Consider the following 20,483-nt stretch of genomic DNA (forward strand, 5'->3'; position numbering starts at 1 on the left):
CATGACACATGGGAATTATGGGAGCTACAGTTCAAGATGAGATTTGGGTAGGGACACAGCCAAACCATATCAGTCACCATCCTCACACTCTTCCTCAAATATGTATTACCTTTTCAGTGAAGTTCTCCCTGGCTATTCTATGTAAGATTTCACTCTCTCCCTGAATTTCCTACCCTACTTTACTGCTTTATTGTTTTCTATAGTACTTATCACCATCCAGCCAACTATATACATTTTCTTACCTTTTCAGTTTGTCTTCAGTGACACTAAAATTCAAGCTCCCTTAGGGGTAGGGATGTGTTTACTCCTGTATCCCCAGTGTCTAGAATGATGCCTGGTACATAATAGGTGCTTAGTAAGTAGGTGACAAATGAATAAACGAAGAAATGGATGGATAAAAGAAAGATTTGTGGATGGCAGTAGTGAAAAACAAGACATCGTAGTGCCTTGTGAGGGACTTTTAAATGCCAATTGAAATGTCTAAACTCTATTTAGGGAATGGGACATAGGAAAGGGTGATACTTAGGTAGATAGTGGATGATATCCTTCTAGGCATATGTAAAGATAAAGATAGGTGCTGGGAAGAAGAGATTTGAGTATCTGAACTTAAAACAAAGTATATCAAGGTTACGACAAACTGGGAAGATGTAATTACAGATAGGGCCCTGTTGTATTGCCCAGGCTCAAACTCTTGGCCTCAACCAAGTAGCTGGGACTACAGACAGAAGCCACCACAACCAGCAATATATTTAGTAATTAAAATGCCTTTTTTTTTTTTGAGATGGAATCTCACTTTGTTGCCCAGGTTGGAGTGCAGTGGCGCGATCTTGGCTCACTGCAACCTCTGCCTCCTGGGTTCAAGTGATTCTCCTGCCTCAGCCTCCTGAGTAGCTGGGATTACAGGTGCCTGCCACCAGGCCCAGCTAGTTTTTGTATTTTTAGTAGAGTTGGGGTTTCACCATGTTGGCCAGGCTGGTCTCGAACTCCTGACCTCAAGTGATCCACCCATCTTGGCCTCCCAAAGTGCTGGGATTATAGGCGTGAGCCACCACGTCCGGCTAAAATGCTCTTATAAACCAATAAGAATATAATAGAAAAACAGTTGGTCAAAAAAACATGAAACTATCCTTCAATCTTACTAGTAATTAAGGAAATTTTGTTTCACTTATCAAATGGTGATTAATTTTCAACTAAGCACTGAAGACGATATTGAGGAAGACTGCATTTTGTATGTTGTGGCAGGAGTGTGGCTCAAATTGCCTGGCACATTTAGCAAAATGTATCAAAACTGTTAAAAAAAATGACACACCTTCTGACCTCGCAATTCCAATTTAAGGAATTTCCCTAAGGAGTTAATAATAGATAGTTTCAACTATTTAGTTACAAGAATATCACTCAAATAGAGTTCATAAAAGCAAAATAATAGAAATAATTTAAATTCACTTAGAACATCTATATATGGAAATGTTAACATAGCTAATAAATACAGTGCTGTAGAAAAATATCTTATTGAATGTGTTCTGAATGCCTTGTAAAAAATAATTTAGACAGCTGTTGCCAGGCACAGTGGCTCATGCCTATAATTCCAGCTACTTGGGAGGCTGGGGTGGGAGGATCACTTGAGGCCAAGAGTTCAAGACCAGCCTGAGCAACATAATGAGACCCTGTCTCTACAAAAAAATTGTTTTAAAACTTATCCAGGCATGGTGATGCACACCTGTAATCCCAGCTGCTCTTGAGGGTGAGGTGGGAAGATCCCTTGAGTGCAGCAGATGAGTTCCAGGCTGCAGTGAGTTATGATTGCATCACTGCACTCCAGCCTCAGTGACAGAGGGAGACCCTGTCTCTAAAACAATCAAACAAACAAACAAAACCTATATACAGTGCTATCCAAGTTATGCACACATGCATAAACATACTCATGTGTGCACATGGACCCAAAGGAAATGTACCCAAATGTTCACCTACCATTACGTCTTCACAGCGGCACCTCCTCCCTGCTTTTCCCTCCTTCATATTTTGGGAAGTTTTCTAGTAGGAGCAGCCATGTCCTTTCCATACAACTCTCGTGTCATAGCTTCAGTTAATTGATCCAAGAGTGGACTTTCCATCTAAGCTGGACAATCAGTGTCTTTCTGGAAATTTCTTCGAAATGGCTGCTGTCTTGAACCAAGGAGTTTGGAAACTTGAAAGATGTTGTTAGTGACTGTTTTAAGCATCATGGACATAGAAGGAAAGCCAATCTGCAGAAAGATATAGGATTAAAACAGCTGTGCAGAAGAGCAATTGTGGAAGAGAGGAGAGGGAGGGAAAGAGTAAGAATGAATGGACTTCCTGGATTTCGTTATAATGTTTCAGTCCGCAATTCTAATCCATTCTGGAGGCCCAGCGTAATAAAATAATAATGATAGCCAATGTTTATTGAACACTTAATGTGTGCTTGGCATAATTCTCACAATGATCCTGTGGACGTTACTGTTCTAATCCCCATTATGGCAATGGAATAAAGGCAAACTTTTCTTAAAATCCTTACTAATTTGCTTTCACAGAAACTGCCAGATCTCCCCTCTCTCCCCGGTTCCCTTTCCTGCCTCCTCTTTTCTTCACTGCCTCCCCTCCCCACAAGATCTTCCCCTTTAGGTCAATCTTTCCTTTCCATATGCAGTGCTTTCTCTGGGCTTCTTTATTTGTATAACCATTATATCAGTAAGGAATTGCATTTGACAAATGGACCACAGGGACTTAAAAACCTGGGATGTTGGTTCAGCAGCTCAAGGACGTCAGGTCAAAGATTACTGTGGATTTCTGGTTTCCCCTTGTGGCCCCAGCAGCTGCTTTGCCAATCCATCTAATCTGCATTCCAGCCAGAAGACCCTGAGGGCACTGGGCTCCCTGGAGAAAAATTCATTGCATGTTTTATGGCAGGAAATATCAAGATGAGTCTGGAAATATCTTCTTATTGCCAGAAAACAGACATACTTTCAAAGACCCTTGGAAGACAAGCTAAGTTATGTCTAGTCATAAATTTTATCTAGAAATAGGTTTTGTAACCATTATAGTATTGTGTGTATATTTTTCTGCTTTTTATGGTAAGTAAAGAGACTAATTCATTAGACTCAAAATATTAGTAAAAATTTATAAGATGTCGATAACTAAGTTTGAAATAATGTTCAAATGTTTAAATTGTTAAATCTTTAATTTGTAATTTATTAAATTTGTAAGGTTAAACTTTTTAAGTTCAGTATGTTTTCAGTGTTTATTAAGATTTTGCCTATAGAAATGTGAGTCTGCTTTGTTGTTTTTTTCCTTGAGAAATCAATTAAAATTAGATTATAGTTTGAAATGTCTAAAACTTAATTCTGAAAGTTTGATAAATATTTGGGAGTACCTTATCAAATTTACAAGCCAGTTAGGCATTCATCAAAACCAAATAAAAGTAGATAATAAAATATTAACAAAATTTATTTATAAATTAACCCAAGTTTAAAGTCTTCAAAATTAAGTTTTAAAACATATAATTTAAATGTATAAAATATAAGTTGAAATTGAAGGGAGTATTTATTTCAATGCATAAAGGCTCTCTTCAGACATAAGAAAAACTCAGATGACATTTTGTAGGTAGGTGGTATCAGTCAGTGTCGGCTAAGTTATGCTGTGGTAACAAGCAACTCCAAAACCCTCAGTGGCTTACAATGACTAAAGTTCGGTTCTTGCTCACATTATGTGTCGATTGTGGGCTACCGGTAGCTTTGCTCTAAGTTTTCCATCCTGGGACCAGCAGTCTGTATTTGGGATATTGCCGGTTTCATGGAAGAGAGAACGAACATAGTAGAACCATATGATGAGTCAGAGCTTCTGCTTCGAAGTGGCACACATCACTTCTGTTATCATTGCATTGGTCAAAGCAAGTCTCATGGCCACTCTTGAGGTCAAGGAGGTGAGAATATGTAATCCTCCCACAAGAAGGGATACCTCAAATCACATCTCTAAGGCTGATGCAATGAAGTGGGGAAGTATTATCTTCCCCAGGGTGGGGCAGCAAATATTTTGAGTAATAAAATCTACTGTAATGGGGAATAGGAGGTTTTAAAAAAATTCTTACAAGTTAGTTTTTTCCCTGTCACATAGGCTGTCAGTATATCCTAACTTACAGAAGTGATTGTGATTGTGTCTGGGTGTTGGAATTATAGTGATTTTAATCTTCTTCTTTGAAAGTTTTTGATGATGAGTATATATTTATTTTGTAGCCAAATTAAAAATTTTTAATTAAAAATTTAAATTATACCAGGCTTGGTATCGCATGCCTGTAATCCTATCACTTTGGGAGGTCAAGGTGGGAAGATCACTTGAGCTTAGGAGTTTGAGGCCAGCCTGGGCAACATAGTGAGACCCTGTCTCCATTTTTATATAAACAAATAAGCAAAAATTTTGATGAAAAATTTTTTTGTAACCAAATTAAAATTTATGAATTTCATTTGTACAAAAAAGGCAGTGGATAACTAACTTGTTTTTAATATAGGAATGGTAGTATGTGCAGAACAGTGTTTTAGAAAAATACATCTCACAACATTGAAGAAGAAAATGTATGTTGGAGATTTTGTGTTTTAGATATATCTCAACCTGTCAGCTTTGAAAGAATGTGGCTATGAAATGGAGTGTGTTTGTTAAAGAAATAAGTAAATCAGTAAGTGAATGTTGGTTAGTTGGGTGGAGAAAGGCTTAGAAGCATCTAGCACTAAAAGATATATTCTTTTGTGGTTATCTGGCTGATGTCATGAAATTCTGACTTATACCACCAGGGAAGCTTACATTTCTCTTTGGCAGGGAACTTCAAATTTAGTACAGTTTGGACCACACTGCATAGTCATAGTAAACACGTTTGTACTTAATTGACTCTTTGTTTGCTTCTGGTTTTATAGTGGCCTTCCTGATGAACTAGCTTTTTATAATCCAAATTGGATCTGTGCCTACTTAATTGTTTCTGTCCCAATTCTACTTGGTGGTCAAGACTGAATCAGATTTTCGGTTCCTCCTTCTCCTCTCGTTTTGACTTTCCAGTGTATTCAACTGAATTTTCATCATAATGACTCCAAAGTACTCTTCTCTTCCTTTGTCTTGTGGTCACAAGAAAAATCACAAGATCACATTGATGGATGACTCATGAGCTCCTCATCTTTCTGATAGAGTCTCTGAACTGAACCAGCATGAGTCTAGGTTTGCAGGAAGGCTTTTGATTCAGCCTTGTGATTCTCATGAATAGATGGCAATAGAATTAATTTCTCTCTCGATCTTGCTTTTCTTTTTCAACTAATAACTTTATTTACATCTATTTTCCTCCCTACCCAACCCACTGCATGTCCTTTTCTTGACCCAGGTGATGACATTTCTTAAACCAGTTTGCTCTTCTCCGTATCCAAAGCTGCTCTCATAGGTCACCATTATAACTCCACAGTTAATGCAGCAACTGCCCAGCTGAGTCTTCCCATCATCAGACATCCCCAATCCATTCCAGCCATGGTGAGCTTTCAATAATGCAAATCAAGTCATCAAGGTCATTCCTGTGTAGAAAGACCATTGCCTTCCTCATATACTTATGGCTTTCAAGTTCCTTCATATCTAGTCTCTGTTTCCCTTTCTAGCCTACCTCACAGTACTCTCACTCCAATATAGCTCATGTCAAACAGATACTACTTTTGGTTTGCTGAAATGCCTTTCCTTGACAGTGAACCTTGCTTCTGCCTGAAACACTCTCTCTTCCCCTATTTCTATCAAGCTCCCTGATTTTCAAGGTTCATTTCAGGCAGCATGCCCTCTAGGAAGCATTTCTTGGCAGCCTGATCCTCTGCGCAGCCTCTCATCTGATTTAGGCCATAGATTGAGCATAACATGTTTCACAGTATTGTAATTGTTCGTTTATGTGGTGGTGTCTCCTCACATTGAGGGTAGAGATTGTGGTTTTGGTTTTTGTGTTTGTTTTATCATTGTATACCTAGCACCTAGCATAAGGTTGGGATGTACAATTGTTTGCTAAATGAATGAATGAATGGATGGATGCCTTCACAAGGAAAATTGCTCACTAGACCATGTTGGTCAGTAGCAGGTACTGGGAGGCACAGAGTCTAAGAGTCTAGCACGTGACACATGACCACTGTCTCACTGTGCCATCAGGAATGGAGTGGACCCCTATTGGGATGTCCATCCCCCTACCTTTTTTGGTTGGAACCATCCCGCTTCTCTCCCCTCCCCTCCACACGGTGACAGGGATGGGCTTCTGATTGCCATGTTCATAAACAAGACTACCTGCAACTACTCCCCACCCTGGGTGGGAGTTGGGCACTGTTAGTAAATTGGTCTAGGATGGTGCCTGACCCAAGGTGGTTCAGTCTGTGTCCTTCTCCAGGAACTTGGAATCAGGACGTACAGAGAGTTGCCTCTCTGCAGGTGACGAGATAAGCACAGGCCCTGTCCATGGTCATGTTTTTGGCCATTTGGACCAGAGAACCCTGTCTGCAAGAAGACAAGATTTCTAAGATCCAAGCTCGGATTGCTTTTCCAGACTCCGGCTCTAGGGTCTTCCCATGGCTGCGCAGCTTTCCTGAGCTTGAGGTTCCATGAGACACTCCTGCATCCTTACATGAAATTTCCTTGTATTTAAGCCCTAAATCTCCCTGAAAAACAAGGACTGTGGAAATAAATGAAGACCACCCAAATGAGAACAAACAAAGCCTACTATAGAGAGCTTGCAAGGTAGTCAGCCACCATCACTTGTGTTTGGCAGACACTTAAAGGCAGGCAGAGGTGTGGAAAAGCCTTGTGGTAGAAAAAAGGGAACACTTTGGGCGTGCCCTGAGACTGTTGGCACGGGGAAGCTGCAAGTGGGCCACCTAGAAGTGCGGCATGCTATGTGATTGGTTGGGGGTGCCCATTTGGCTTTCTCTGGTTAGTCCAAAGTTGGAGGTGGGGGCAAAAATTATGGGAGCTGTCAGTTTATTAATCGAGTCCTGGCCATTTGGGGTCCATTGCTAAGGGGGTTATTGCTTTGCTTCCTGGATTGGTTACTGCAGATAATATGTTGGCTTCCCAGGCTAGTTGCCACAGATTGTGGGTCAGGGTTCTATTTTGATATCTAGTCTGGCCATCTGCATATTCAGTATCTCATGATAATACCTCTCTCTCCTTCCTTCACTGGGAAGCTTTTTAAAATCTTCTGAAATTTACCTGGTTAAGTGCATAATATGTGCAGGAACAGTTTCAGCTTTCGGAAAGGGAGGATGTTTTAGAACAAGAGGCACAGAAACAAGGATATATATGCCAGGCCAGGAAGCATTATTACAGGACACGATATCAGAATAAGCTACCTTCCCCTTCCATAACTTCCAGGGCTGATGGAAAGGGGAGGTCAATACTGATGGACCCTGCACGTTCTCAGGTGCAGGGACCCACTGGGAGAGTGAAGGTGAGCACATTGGGCTTTGAAGTCATTTTGCTTAACTTTGTTTTCCTTGACAGCAGCTCCACTTTTAAATTTTGGATTTGGGGGCTGGTGAGATGGGGAGCTGGATCATCTCTGTTCAAAGAGCTGCAGCTGATGCCCAGACTATGTCACATTCTCACCATAAGGGCAGGAAGCTCCCTAACAGACAACTCAGCACAAGGAACCGAGCAAATGTAAAGCTAAGAGCATACTCAGATATCATCACTCTAACTTCCACCATCTCCCCATGTCACTTTTTATTAATAAAAAATAAGTGAGGAAGCTAGGCATGGAGGCTCACGCCTGTAATCCCAGCGCTTTGGGATCCTGGGATCCTCCCAGCTGAGATAGAAGGATCTCTTCAAGCCAGGAGTTTGAGACCAGCCTGGGCAACATAGTGAGACCCCATCTCTACATAAAAAATAATTTAAAAAAAATCAGCCAACTATGGTGGCATGTGCCTGTAGTCCTAGCTACTCGAGAGATTGAGGTGGGAGAACTGCTTGAGCCCACGATTTTGAGGTTACAATGGGCTATGATCACACCACTGCACTCCAGGCTGGGAAAGAGAGTGAGACTCCATCTCAAAGAAAAAAAAATTGATGACAAAACAGATTAAGAGAATGTATTAGTTTTTTTATTGCTGCTGTGACAAATCACCACAAATTTAACAACATAAATTTATTAGTGGACAGTTCTGTAGTCAGACGTCCAGGCAGGCTTGCCTGATTTCTATGCTCAAGAATAGCACAGGGCTGGAAATCAAGGTATTGGTTGCAGAGCTTTTACCTGGAGGCACCGAGAAAAATCTGCTTCCAAGTTCATTCCAGTTATTGGCTGAATCCAGTTCCTTACGGCTGTAGGTCTGAGGTTCCTCTTTCCTTGCTGACTGTTAGGCAAGGGCCACTTTCAGTTCATTGAGGTGTTCCTTCTCACGTGGTCCTGCCATCTTCAAGCAGCAATGGCACTTGAGTCTTCCTCATACTTCAAATCTCTCCGAATTCCCCTTCTGTTGTGAAAAGGGCTCTTGTGATTAGATCAGGATCACCCAGATCATCTCTGTATTTTAAGGTTGACTGACTTGAAACTTTAATTACATTTGCAGAATCCCTTCACAGGAGTACCTAGATTTGTGTTTCTCAGGGAGGTTTTGGTGGTTAATACTGAGTGTCAACTTGATTGGATTGAAAGGGTTGATCTTGGGTGTGTCTGTGAGGGTGTTGCCAAAAGGGATTAACATTTGAGTCAGTGGGCTGGGAAAGGCAGACCCACCCTTAATCTGGGTGGGCACAGTCTAATCAGCTCCCAGGGCTGCTAGAATATAAGCAGGCAGAAAAATGTGAAAAGAAAGATGGGTCTAGCCTCCCACTCTACATCTTTCTCCCGTGCTGGATGCTTCCTGCCCTCAAACATCGGATGTCAAATTTGGACTGGCTCTCCTTGCTCCTCGGCCTGCAGACGGCCTATTGTGGGACGTTGTGATCGTGTAAGCTATTATTTAATAAACTCATATATATATACGTATATATGTATATATATGTGTATATATGTATATATGTATATATGTGTATATATGTATATGTGTGTATATATATGTGTATATATGTATATATGTGTATATATATGTGTATATATGTATATATGTATATATGTATATATATGTGTATATGTGTATATAGTATATATGTGTATATATGTATATATGTGTATATATGTATATATGTGTATATATGTATATATGTGTATATATGTGTGTATATATGTGTGTGTGTGTGTATATATATATATATATATATATATATATATATATATTCTATTAGTTCTGTCCCTCTAGAGAAGCCCGACTAATACAGAGGTCATCCCTAGAATTTGTCCTACTACAGAGAGATTTCAATTTACACCATATGGGAATTGCGAATAGAATAAAATGTTTGCACATATGCTGGGTACTGTGTAATTGTTATTTGGAGGTGGAGAGAGGGGGTGAACATTTCCTGACTGATATGGTTTGGATGTGTGTCCCCCCCAAATCTCAGGTTGAAATGTGATTCCCAGGGTTGAAGATGGGACCTGGTGGGAGGTGTCTGGGTCGTGGGGGCAGATCCCTCATGAATGGTTTTGTGCCCTCCCCGAGGTAATGAGTGGGTTCTCACTCTATTAGGTTCGCATGAGAGCTAGTTGTTTAAAAGAGCCTGGCATCTCCTCCCCCTCTCTTTCTCTCTCTGTCGCCATGTGACACACCTGCTTCTGCCATGATTGGTAGTTTCTTGAGTCCTCACCAGAAGCAGATGCTGGTGCCATGGTTGTACAGCCTGCAGAACCATGAGACAAAACAAACCTCTTTTTAAAATAAATTACCCAGTCTCAGGTATTTCTTAATAGCAATGCAAAATGGATTAACACACTGACTATAGGTTAGTTGTAAAATAGATCCCAAAAGTGTATGATATAGTTTAGATGGCCTCCAAATCTCATGTTGAGATGTAATCCTCAGTGTTGGAGGTGGGGCCTGGCGTTTGGGTCATGGGGGTGGATGCCTCACGCCTTGATGCTGACCTTGTGATAGTCAGTGAGTTTTTGTGAATAACTAGGGGACAGCAATCTCAGGGAGGTCATCCTGAGATTCCTCACCACCACATCAACTCTCACTCTTGCTTCTACTCTGCCATGTGAGATGCTTGCTCTGGCTTTAAGTAAAAGCTCCCTTAGGCCACCCCAGAAACTGAGCAGATGCCAGCACCTTGCTTGTGCAGCCTGTAGAATCATGAGCCAATTAAAACTCCTTTCTTGGAAAAACAAACAAACAAACAAACAAAATCCTTTCTTGGCTTGGTGCGGTGGCTCATGCCTGTAATCCCAGTACTTTGGGAGGCCAAAGTGGGCAGATCACCTGAGGTTGGGAGTTCGGGACCAGCCTGACCAACATGGAGAAACCCCATCTCTACTAAAAATATAAAATTAGCCAGGTGTGGTGGCACATGCCTATAGTCCCAGCTACTCGGGAGGCTGAGGCAGGAGAATCACTGGAACCTGGGAGGCGGAGGTTGCAGTGAGTCAAGATTGCACCATTGCACTCCAGCCTGGACAACGAGAGCGAAATTCTGTCTCAGAAAAAAAAAAGCCTCCAAATTCCTTTCTTTATAAATTAAAGTCTCAGGTGTTTCTTTATAGCAATTCAGGTATTTCTTTTCTTTTTTTGAGGCAGAGTCTCACTCTATCCCCCAGGCTGGAGTGCAGCCTGAAACTCGGCTCACGCAACCTCTGCTTCCTGGGTTCAAGCGATTCTTGTGCCTCAGCCACCCGAATAGCTGGGATTACAGGTGCCCACCCCCACATCTGGCTAATTTTTTGTATTTTCAATAGAGATGGGGTTTCACCATGTTGGCCAGGCTAGTCTCAAACTCCTGGCCTCAAGTGATCCTCCTGCCTCAGCCTCCCAAAGTGCTGGGAGGTGTAAGCCCCCATGCCTGGCCATGGGTATTTCTTTAAAGCAACTATATTATAACCTAATATGGTATATGAGCTTATTTCTCATTTGCAGAAAAGTCCAAGGCAGGCATTCTAGTCGATGGATAGCTTTCCCCTACCTAGTAACTCAGGCATACAGGCTCCTTCCATGTTGTAGATCCCCAGTTCCCTAGAACCTGTCACCTGCATCCAAGTGATGCAAGACAAAAGAAAACATGGAGGAGGCATATCTGTTCCTTAAGCCTTTGCCAAGAATAGGTACTATAACTTAGAACCATATCCCCTTGGTGAGAACTAGTGTGGCCGTGCCTGGCTGCAAAGGGTGCTGGGAAATATAGTCTAGTTGTGTATGAACAAGAAGAAGAAATGGATTGGTGAATAGTACCAGTCTCTGCTTCAATCTACTATGAGCAGGCACTTTACATAATTATCATTGAATTAACACCACAACACTGACAGGTATAGCCCCCCCTTTATAGAAGAGGAAGTTGAGATCCAAAAAAATGAAGTAACTTGCCCAAGGTCCCACAGCTATTATGTGGACAACCCAGGATTGGACCCTATTTCTGTTTAGTTTCCAAACTCTTACTCTTTCCAGTATTACATATTGACTCCTAGGTAGCAAGCCCCTACCTAGGTTGGACTATAATTTGGTTGCTATGGTTGAACCAGAATTACCAAAGGGGGTTATTTAAAATGGTTGGTTCCTATCCCCACTCTGTTGAAGCTTTGTTTAACCAGCCTGGTAGAGGCCCAAAAATGTGCATTTAAACAAGCTCTCTGGGTTATTCAGATGTGCTGTAATGTTTGTAATATACCAGGACAGCTTTCCCTTCTGGGATGGGGAAATCATTAAGGTAAATTCCCAGTTGCAGTCTGGAAAAGTCCTCCTCTCTGGGATTTGGGATCATAATCTATTTATGAATTTCTGGAACTTCTCCAGTGTAGCTGACCTTCCATCTGTAGGAATGGCGTCATGTGGAGGGATTCAAAGAATAGTAACAACAGTGCAGTGAGTGCAGTTAGTTCTATGTGCCTGCCCTGGTGGCCCTGTTCTCTGCTGACAAACCCACCCAGCTGATCCCTGCACTGCTTAGGTTGGGGTCACTATTGGGTGCCTCTAATTCGCTCCTTTAGATCCCTGTGGAATCTTACATAATTGGTGATATTGGCTGTCTAGGCCACTTGTTCAGCCAGTTTGTCACCCCACCTTCACTAAGGATAGAGTGTTTGCAGACTTGTGCTAGACTTGTGAAGGAAGCAGAGATAACTCCAGCTCTTAAGAGCTTGTAGCCTAGTGGGGTAAACCCACCACTAGTAATGAGAGCTACCAATTATCCAGTACTTTTAACATATTAGCTTATTTAATTCTTTCAAACAACCCCGGGACATAGCATTATTGGCATTATTGGCCCTTTTCCAGAAGCTGAGGTTCAAAGATATTAAATAACTGAATCAAGGTCATCCAACTAGTGAGTGATGGTGGGGCTGGTATTGGAATCCAGGTCAGTCTACTTCTAAAGTCCATGTTCTTAGGTACTCCAAGTAGTGGACCAAATGTTGGTGTAATGGACTGAATATTTATGTCTCCCCAAAATTTGTATGCTGAAATCCCAGCCCCCAGGGTGATGGTATTTGGGAGATGATTAGTTCATGAAGATAGAACCTTCATGAATGAAGCTGGGTGCTGTGGCCCATACCTATAATGCCAACACTTTGGGAGGCCGAGGCGGGTGGATTGCTTGAGGCCAGGCGTGCGAGACCAGCCTGGCAGACTTGTCAACATGGCAAAACCCCATCTCTACAAAAAAATAAATACATAAATACATAAATACAAAAATTAGCTGGACATGGTGGCATGCGCCTGTAGTCCCAGCTACTCAGGAGGCTGAGGTGGGAGGATCACTTGAGCCTGGGAGGCAGAGGTTTCAGCGAGCCAAGATTGTGCCACTGTACTCCAGCCTGGGGCACAGAGTGAGACTCTGTCTCAAAAGAAAGAAAAAAAAAAAGAAAGAGACTAGAAGCCTTATAAAAGGAAGAGAGATCCCTGGCCCCTTCCACAATGAGGACATAGTTAAAAGACCTCACCAGACACTACAGCTTCCAGTGCCATGATCTTGGACTTCCAAGCCTCCAGAACTGTGAGAAATAAATGTTTGTTGTTTGTAAGCTACTCAGCATCTGGTATTTTGTTATAGTTGCCTGAACAGTCTAAGATAGATGGTTCCCAAAAAGACGTCCACATCCTAATTTCCAGAACCGTAAATGTTAACTTTGCAGACGTAATGAAATTAGGGATCTTGATTTGAGGAGATCACCCTGGATTAGCCAAGTTATTATTATTATTATTATTATTATTTTTGAGATGGAGTCTTGCTCTGTCACCCAGGCTGGAGTGCAATGGTGTGATCTCAGTTCACTGCAAGCTCCACCTCCCAGTTTCAAGCAATTCTCTTGCCTCCACCTCCCGAGTAGCTGCAATTACAGGAGCCTGCCACCACGCCTGGCTAATTTTTGTATTTTTAGTAGAGATGGGGTTTCACCATGTTGGCCAGGCTGGTCTCAAACCCCTGACCTCAAGTGATCTGCCCACCTCGGCCTCCCAACATGCCGGGATTACAGGCATGAGCTACCATGTCTGGCATGACAAGTGTTTTAATAAGAGACACACTGAGGAGAAAACAGACACAGATGAGATGATAAGAAGACTAGGTAGAAATTGGAGTGGTGCAGCTACAAGCCAAGGCATGCTGACAGCCACCCAAAGCTGGAAGAAGTAAGTAATAGATCACCCCCTAGATCCTTCAGAGGGAGCAGAGCCCTGACAACATAGTACTTTCAGACTTCTGGTCTTCAGAACTGTGAGAGAGTAACTTTCTGTGTTGTAAATCACTGGTTTGTGGTCTTTTTTTTTTTTTTTCAGTAGCCACAGGAAGACTAGTACATTCTATTTGTTTTATAAAAGCAAAACCACAAGGCAGCATATAATTCAAGGCTGAAGGAGTGTGGCATGCTGACAGATGGTAAGAAAAGCTGAGTGTCAGAGAAAGATGCCAAATCCAGTCAGTGGCTCTGTGTGATTATCAGTTAGTATGTGTCCTTTTCTCTTGTGTCCAACTTACATCATCACCATCACCTATTATTGAGCACTTGATATGTGCTAGGTACCAAGCTAAGTGCTTTGCCTAGATCACCTCAGTTAAGCCTCGCACTAATTCTATGAGGTAGGTGCCAGTATTTGCCTATTTTACAAATGAGGAAACTGAGGCTCTGAGAGGTGAGGTCCCATCTGCAGTTGGACTGTGAGTAAACGGCAGAGTGAGGACCAGAACTCAAGTGGATCTTACTGCAGAGTCTTGGCTTACGCAGTTCCTAGCCATCTTCCGTGTTAGTTTGTTCTTCTGCATATAGTCATTGTAGTTAAGAGCTCTGGGCCGGGCGTTGTGGCTCACACCTGTAATCCCAGCACTTTGGGAGGCTGAGGCGGGCGGATCGCCTGAGATCGGGAGTTCGAGACCAGCCTGGCCAACATGGCGAAACCCCGTCTCTACTAAAAAACACAAAAAATTAGGCCTGGTGGCACTCGCCTGTAATCCCAGCTACTTGGGAGGCTGAGGCAGGAGAATCAGTTGAACCTGGGAGTCAGAGGTTGCAGTGAGCCGAGATTGTGTCAGTACACTCCAGCCTGGGCGAGAGAACAAGACCCCATCTAAAAAAAAAAAAAAAAAGAGCTCTCCAGTTTCTGGTGACTTGAGCCAGCGAGGGTGGAATGAGGCCTGGCTCTATGAACCTGAGTTGTCTAGTGTAGGACATCCCCCTCCAGGCCAGAGCAGCCTGCCTCTGTGGATGTTTGTTAATGAACCAGTGAACATATGGTTGGGCTGCCAGCAGAGCTCTGCCTATCTCAGGGCCACAGGAGGCATTTATGTCATCCTCTTGGTAGGTATGCCACTAGCGTCTGAGCTCAGTTACTGAGCTTCTTCCCACTGAGGAGAAAAGGCAGGTAAGCCTGGCTCTCACTCTCTGGCTCACCCACTAAGCCTGGAGAGTGGGGAAGGAGGGGTATGGAGATATAGCATGCAAGTCCCAGGGAAGGGAACGGAGAAAATGGACTGAAGTTTCTGATAAGGTTCATAGTGATCTGGATGGCCTGGGCCTGTCCCATTCTCTGTCCAGGAAGAGGAAGGGAACACAAGGTGAGATTTTAATTTCTATTTTGTTCCCAGAAACTATCAATGCTGAAGACTTAAGGCCTCTTAAGAATACCCTTTTTGCAAGAGGGGATGGAAAAATCTCTGGCCCCAACTCCGACAGGAAAGCCTGGTTTTAGCATTGAAAATATGATTGAATACAGCTTGCCTTTTCTCCAGGGAAGAGAGACAAGATGGAGTGCCAGAGAGGCCTACGGCAAGGTGCCTATTTCTGCCCTGCCTCACACCCCTCATCCATCAGCCCCAGCCTTCCGCATCATGGTTCTCCCAGATGAGGCCTGATTGTTGATTTCTTTCACGTGTGTGTGGAATTAACATCTTCTATCCCTTTCAATGTTGAATTAACTTAGTGACGAACTCATTAAGGATTCCTTATCAAGGCTTTCCCTCCTTTCTATAATTTTATCCATTGTCAGCTTTGACAGAAATCCCACTAAAGGTTTGTCAAAGAGCCATTGAAGAGTTCTAAGTGGTCTTGCTTGCAGAGGGCAACTGCACTTGACCTCTATTTATACTTTTTGTAGTACTCTTGCCTGGACTCAGAGATGCAACTGGGATTGAAATTATATTTACCAAACATCAACATATTGATGTTAGACCTTAAAAGAAGAAAATGTAAAACAGCAAACATCTACAGTCTTTTTGCAGTAAACAGTAAACTCAGGAAATTTTTATTCATTGATTCCTTCCTTCAACAAAATTATGGTTAAGAATACCTGCTATTTGTCAAATTCTAAGATTATGAAATAGAACAAATTCTACCCTCAACTTACTCAAAGTCTAGACAGGGAAGCAGAAAATAGCAAATAATTACTATATGGTGTGATATGTACCACAGCCTGAAGAGAAATATACTGAAAACTGAGAATTCAAAAAAGATTGAATTAATGGTTGGTGGGTTCATAATAAGCAACTACAGTAAATGAGGAATATTAGAGGGTTATTCTGAACCTGCTAAGGTCATTGGAGAGACAACCTTGGATGATAGGTCTGGATCCTGGGTGGGTTTTGAGCAAGGCTTGGGCTGGACCTGGGGTGCATTTGAGCTATACCATGTGCCCCCAGTTTCACCCTAGCAGTAATGATCCTTGGCAGCAGTTCATCTGCTTTATTTCTCCCCACCCCATTTTTATAGTAAAACGTCTGCTAAAAATGATGTCAGTAAAAGCAGTCGCTATAGTGAAGTTGAATGTCATTTCTGGGACACTGGGTGTGTAACAGTTGCATGTAGGGAGTGGGTGGCTCCACTTTCCCTAATCAAAGACAGGGAAGTCCTGGCATTGAGCCAGGAGGGTTGGGCCACTGGATTGGGCGGCAGAAAATCAGTCATTGTCTCTGCCTTTTCCCTGGTTTATGGAGTGTCACAGATCCAGAGACACACATTTCTTGTCTATAAAATGGGAATAATGTTTGCTTCCACCTTACTCATTTAAAAACATTTCTTACAATTCCTAGTCAGAGTTATTTGTCAAAAAGCTTTTGTGGATGGTGATATGGTTTGGCCCTGTGTCCCCACCCAAATCTCATCTCAAATTGTAATCCCCCCATGTTGTGGGAGGGACCTGGTGGGAGTGATTGGATCATGAAGGCGGTTTCCCCAATGCTGTTCTTGTGATGGTGAGGGAGTTCTCACAAGATCTGACCTTTTTTTTTTTGAGATGGAGTCCCACTCTGTTGCCCAGGCTGGAGTACAGTGGCATGATCTTGGCTCACTGCAACCTCCACCTCCCAGATGTCAAGCGATTCTCTTGCCTCAGCCTCCCAAGTAGCTGGGGTTACAGGCATGTGCCACCATAGTGAGCTAATGTTTGTATTTTTAGTGGTGATGGGGTTTCACCATGTTGGCCAGGCTGGTCTCGAACTCCTGACCTCAAGTGATCTGCCTGCCTCAACCTCCCAAAGTGCTGGGAGTATAGGTGTGAGCCACTGCACCCAGCCGTGATCTGATGATTTAAGAGTGGCAGTTTCTTCTGCATGCTCTTTCTCTTCTGCTGCCTTGTAAGATGTGCCTTGCTTCCCCTTCACCTTCTGCCATGATTGTAAGTTTCCTGAGGCCTCCCCAGCCATGCAGAACTGTGAGTCAATTAAACCTCTTTTCTTTATAAATTACCCAGTCTCAGGTAGTCTTTATAGCAGTATAAAAACAGACTAATACAGATGGCCAACATTTTGGTTAGTTGAAGACATTTAGCTTTCAGTTGTTTGTTTGGGCCCACTCCTTGTAACTTAGCATGGAGACGGTGCTGAAGAAATGGGGCTAGGGCAGGTCATTGTTAATTGAGGGAAGGATCCTGGGAACGTTGGGTTATCTTGAAGACACCCAGAGATGGGAATGTGAATGGAAGTACCCAGAGTCTGGCAGCAAAGGCACCAGGCCTGGGGAGCCTCGCCAACAGGCATGGGGGGGGGCACACAGCATGGCAGAGGTTATGGGTGGGTGCCATCAGGTGGTGATGCATGATATAGTTTGGCTGTGTCCCCACCCAAATCTCAACTTGAATTGTATCTCCCAGAATTCCCACATGTTGTGGGAGGGGGCCAGGGTGAGGTAATTGAATCATGGGGGCTGGTCTTTCTCGTGCTATTCTCGTGATAGTGAATAAGTCTCATGAGAGCTGATGGGTTTATCAGGGGTTTCTGCTTTTGCTTCTCCTTCTTTTTCTCTTGCTGCTGCCATGTAAGAAGTGCCTTTCACCTCCTGCTATGTTTCTGAGGCCTCCCCAGCCGTGTGGAACTGTAAATACAATTAAACCTCTTTTTCTTCCCAGTCTCTGGTATGTCTTTATCAGCAGCGTGAAAACAAACTAATACAATGCATATCCCCTCGTTCCCCATCCTTGCTCTCCTTAAAATGAGAGCACTGAGGATGTGTCCAGACCCGTCACAGAAGAAACATGAATGGCTATGCCACTCAGAAAAAAATGTTCAGCCACGAGAGTCAAGCAGAATGCAGACTAGAAATGATACTAGTTTTACCCACCAAATTGGGAAAAAATAAAAGAAGATAATGGACAATGCTGATCATTTCTTGAAACAGGCACTACGGCTAGAGGGGATGAATTTGTTGAAGCTTTCTGGAAACAATTCAACAACATCTATCAGGAACTTTAAGAATATTTAACCTTTTGTTCCAATATCCCAATCCTGGAAACCTAAGGAAAAAAAGAGATTATAGGGTTAGAGATTTCAATAAAAACATGGCCAGAATAAAATTATTTATATTGGAAAAAGAATTAAACAACTTCAATGCCCCCAAATAGGGCAAGCATTAAGTAAACAATAAAAATATCCATAGGGGAGACTATTATGCAGCTATTAAAAAAATTACACTTTTTTTGAGACATGGTCTCACGTTATTGTCCAGGCTGGAGTGCAGTGGTGCGATCACAGCTCACTGCAGCCTTGAACTCTTGGGCTGAACTGATTCTCCCACCTCAGCCTCTCGAGCACCTGTGACTACAGGTGTGCACCACCATGCCCAGCTAATTAAAACAATTTTTTTTTTTTTTTTTTTTTTTTTTAAGAAATGAGGTCTCATTATGTTGCCCAGGCTGGTCTTGAACTCCTGGGTTCAAGTGAACCTCCTACCTCGGCCTCCCAAAGTGCTGGGATTACAGGTGCGGGCTATTGCACCCGGCCTAAACATCACATGAAGTGGTGGTTTGCCCCTCCACACCTGTGGGTATTTCTCGTCAGGTGGGACGAGAGACTGAGAAAAGAAATAAGACACAGAGACAAAGTATAGAGAAAGAACAGTGGGCCCAGCAGACTGGCGCTCAGCATACGGAGGACCTGCACCAGCACTGGTCTCTGAGTTCCCTCAGTATTTATTGATTACTATTTTCACTATCTCAGCAAGAGGAAGCGGCAGGAGAACAGGGTGATAGTGGGGAGAAGGTCAGCAAGAAAATATGTGAGCAAAGGAATGTGTGTCACAAGTAAGTTCAAGGGAAGGTACTATGCCTGGATGTGCACGTAGGCCAGATTTATGCTTCTCTCCACCCAGACATCTCAGTGTAGTAAAGAATAACAGAATAAAGAATAATTGCCGCCAGCATATCTCGCCTCCAGCCAGTGTGGTTTTCTACAATCGGGTTTTATACCGAGACATTCCGTTCCCGGGGCATGCAGGAGACAGAGGCCTTCCTCTTTTACTAATCCTCCTCAGAACAGACCTTTCACGGGTGTCGGGCTGGGGGACGGTCAGGTCTTTCCCATCCCATGAGGCCATATCTCAGGCTGTCTCAGTGGGGAGAAACTTTGGACAATACCCGGTTTTCCTGGGCAGAGGTCCCTGCGGCTTTCCGTAGTGCATCGTGCCCCTGGTTAATCGAGAATGGATAATGGCGATGACTTTTACCAAGCATACTGCCTGTAAACATATTGTTAACAAGGCACATCCTGCACAGCCCTAGATCCCTTAAACCTTGATTCCATACAACACATGTTTCTGTGAGCTCAAGGTTGGGGCAAAGTTACAGATTAACAGCATCTCAGGGCAAAGCAATTGTTCAGGGTACAGATCAAAATGGAGTTTCTTAAGTCTTCCTTTTCTAAATAGACACACTTGTGATACCCTAACTTGTATTAACCTGATTGACTCTCTCTTAGCTGAGAAACCTGAACGGACTCCATTTGGCTCCTTCATTTGCAAGACATCAAGGGCTCCTTACCCACCCCCTTCCTCAAGGAATTAACTTGTGCAAGCTGACTCCCAGCACATCAAAGAATGCAATTAACTGATAAGATGCTGTGGCAAGCTATGTCCGCAGTTCCCAGGAATTCGTCCAGTTGATATTACCCTAAGCCCCTGCGTTTTTGCCTGGTTGATAGCACCCAAAGCCCAGCATCTATCACCTTGTGATGGATTTAAAGCCCCTGCACCTGGAACTGTTTGCTTTTCTGTAACCATTTGTCTTTTTAACTTCTTTTGCCTGTTTTACTTCTGTAAGATTGCTACAGCTAGGCTCCCCCTCCCCTCTCTAAACCAAAGTATAAAACAAAATCTAGCCCCTTCTTCAGGGCCGAGAGAATTTTGAGCACTAGCCGTCTCTCGGTCGCTGGCTAATAAAGGACTCCTCAATTCGTCTCAGAGTGTGGCATTTCTGTATAACTCGCTCGGTTACAACACAGTAACAGTCTGATCCCTTTTTCCCCCCCTACATCATACTTTCAAAGAATAACTGACGTGGATAAATACTTTTCCTACAGTGTTAACTTTTTGGTGCTGGGGATCTCCAGTGCCGTATACAGACCACACCTGTGCATGTGAAAGATTGGAAGGACATTTTCCAAAGTGCTGAAACATCATTTCTGAGTTGTAGGATTGC

The 20,483-nt window shown here is 43.0% G+C and overlaps 1 protein-coding gene across 1 annotated transcript in view; it reads left to right on the top strand.

Moving 5' to 3' along the window:
• The window catches only part of SERINC5 (serine incorporator 5), a 149,888-nt gene extending 129,646 nt beyond the window's left edge, over positions 1 to 20,242 (top strand). The window contains exons 12-14 of the transcript XR_010131729.1: positions 16,812 to 16,949; positions 17,836 to 17,889; positions 19,765 to 20,242. The gene's annotated coding sequence lies outside the window, so the exon portion shown is untranslated. The remainder of the gene's footprint in view (positions 1 to 16,811; positions 16,950 to 17,835; positions 17,890 to 19,764) is intronic.
• Positions 20,243 to 20,483: the final 241 nt, after the last annotated feature.

The sequence above is a fragment of the Gorilla gorilla genome, chromosome 19 (genome assembly GCF_029281585.2).
Source record: "Gorilla gorilla gorilla isolate KB3781 chromosome 19, NHGRI_mGorGor1-v2.1_pri, whole genome shotgun sequence".
In the NCBI taxonomy this organism is placed as follows: Eukaryota; Metazoa; Chordata; class Mammalia; order Primates; family Hominidae; genus Gorilla; species Gorilla gorilla.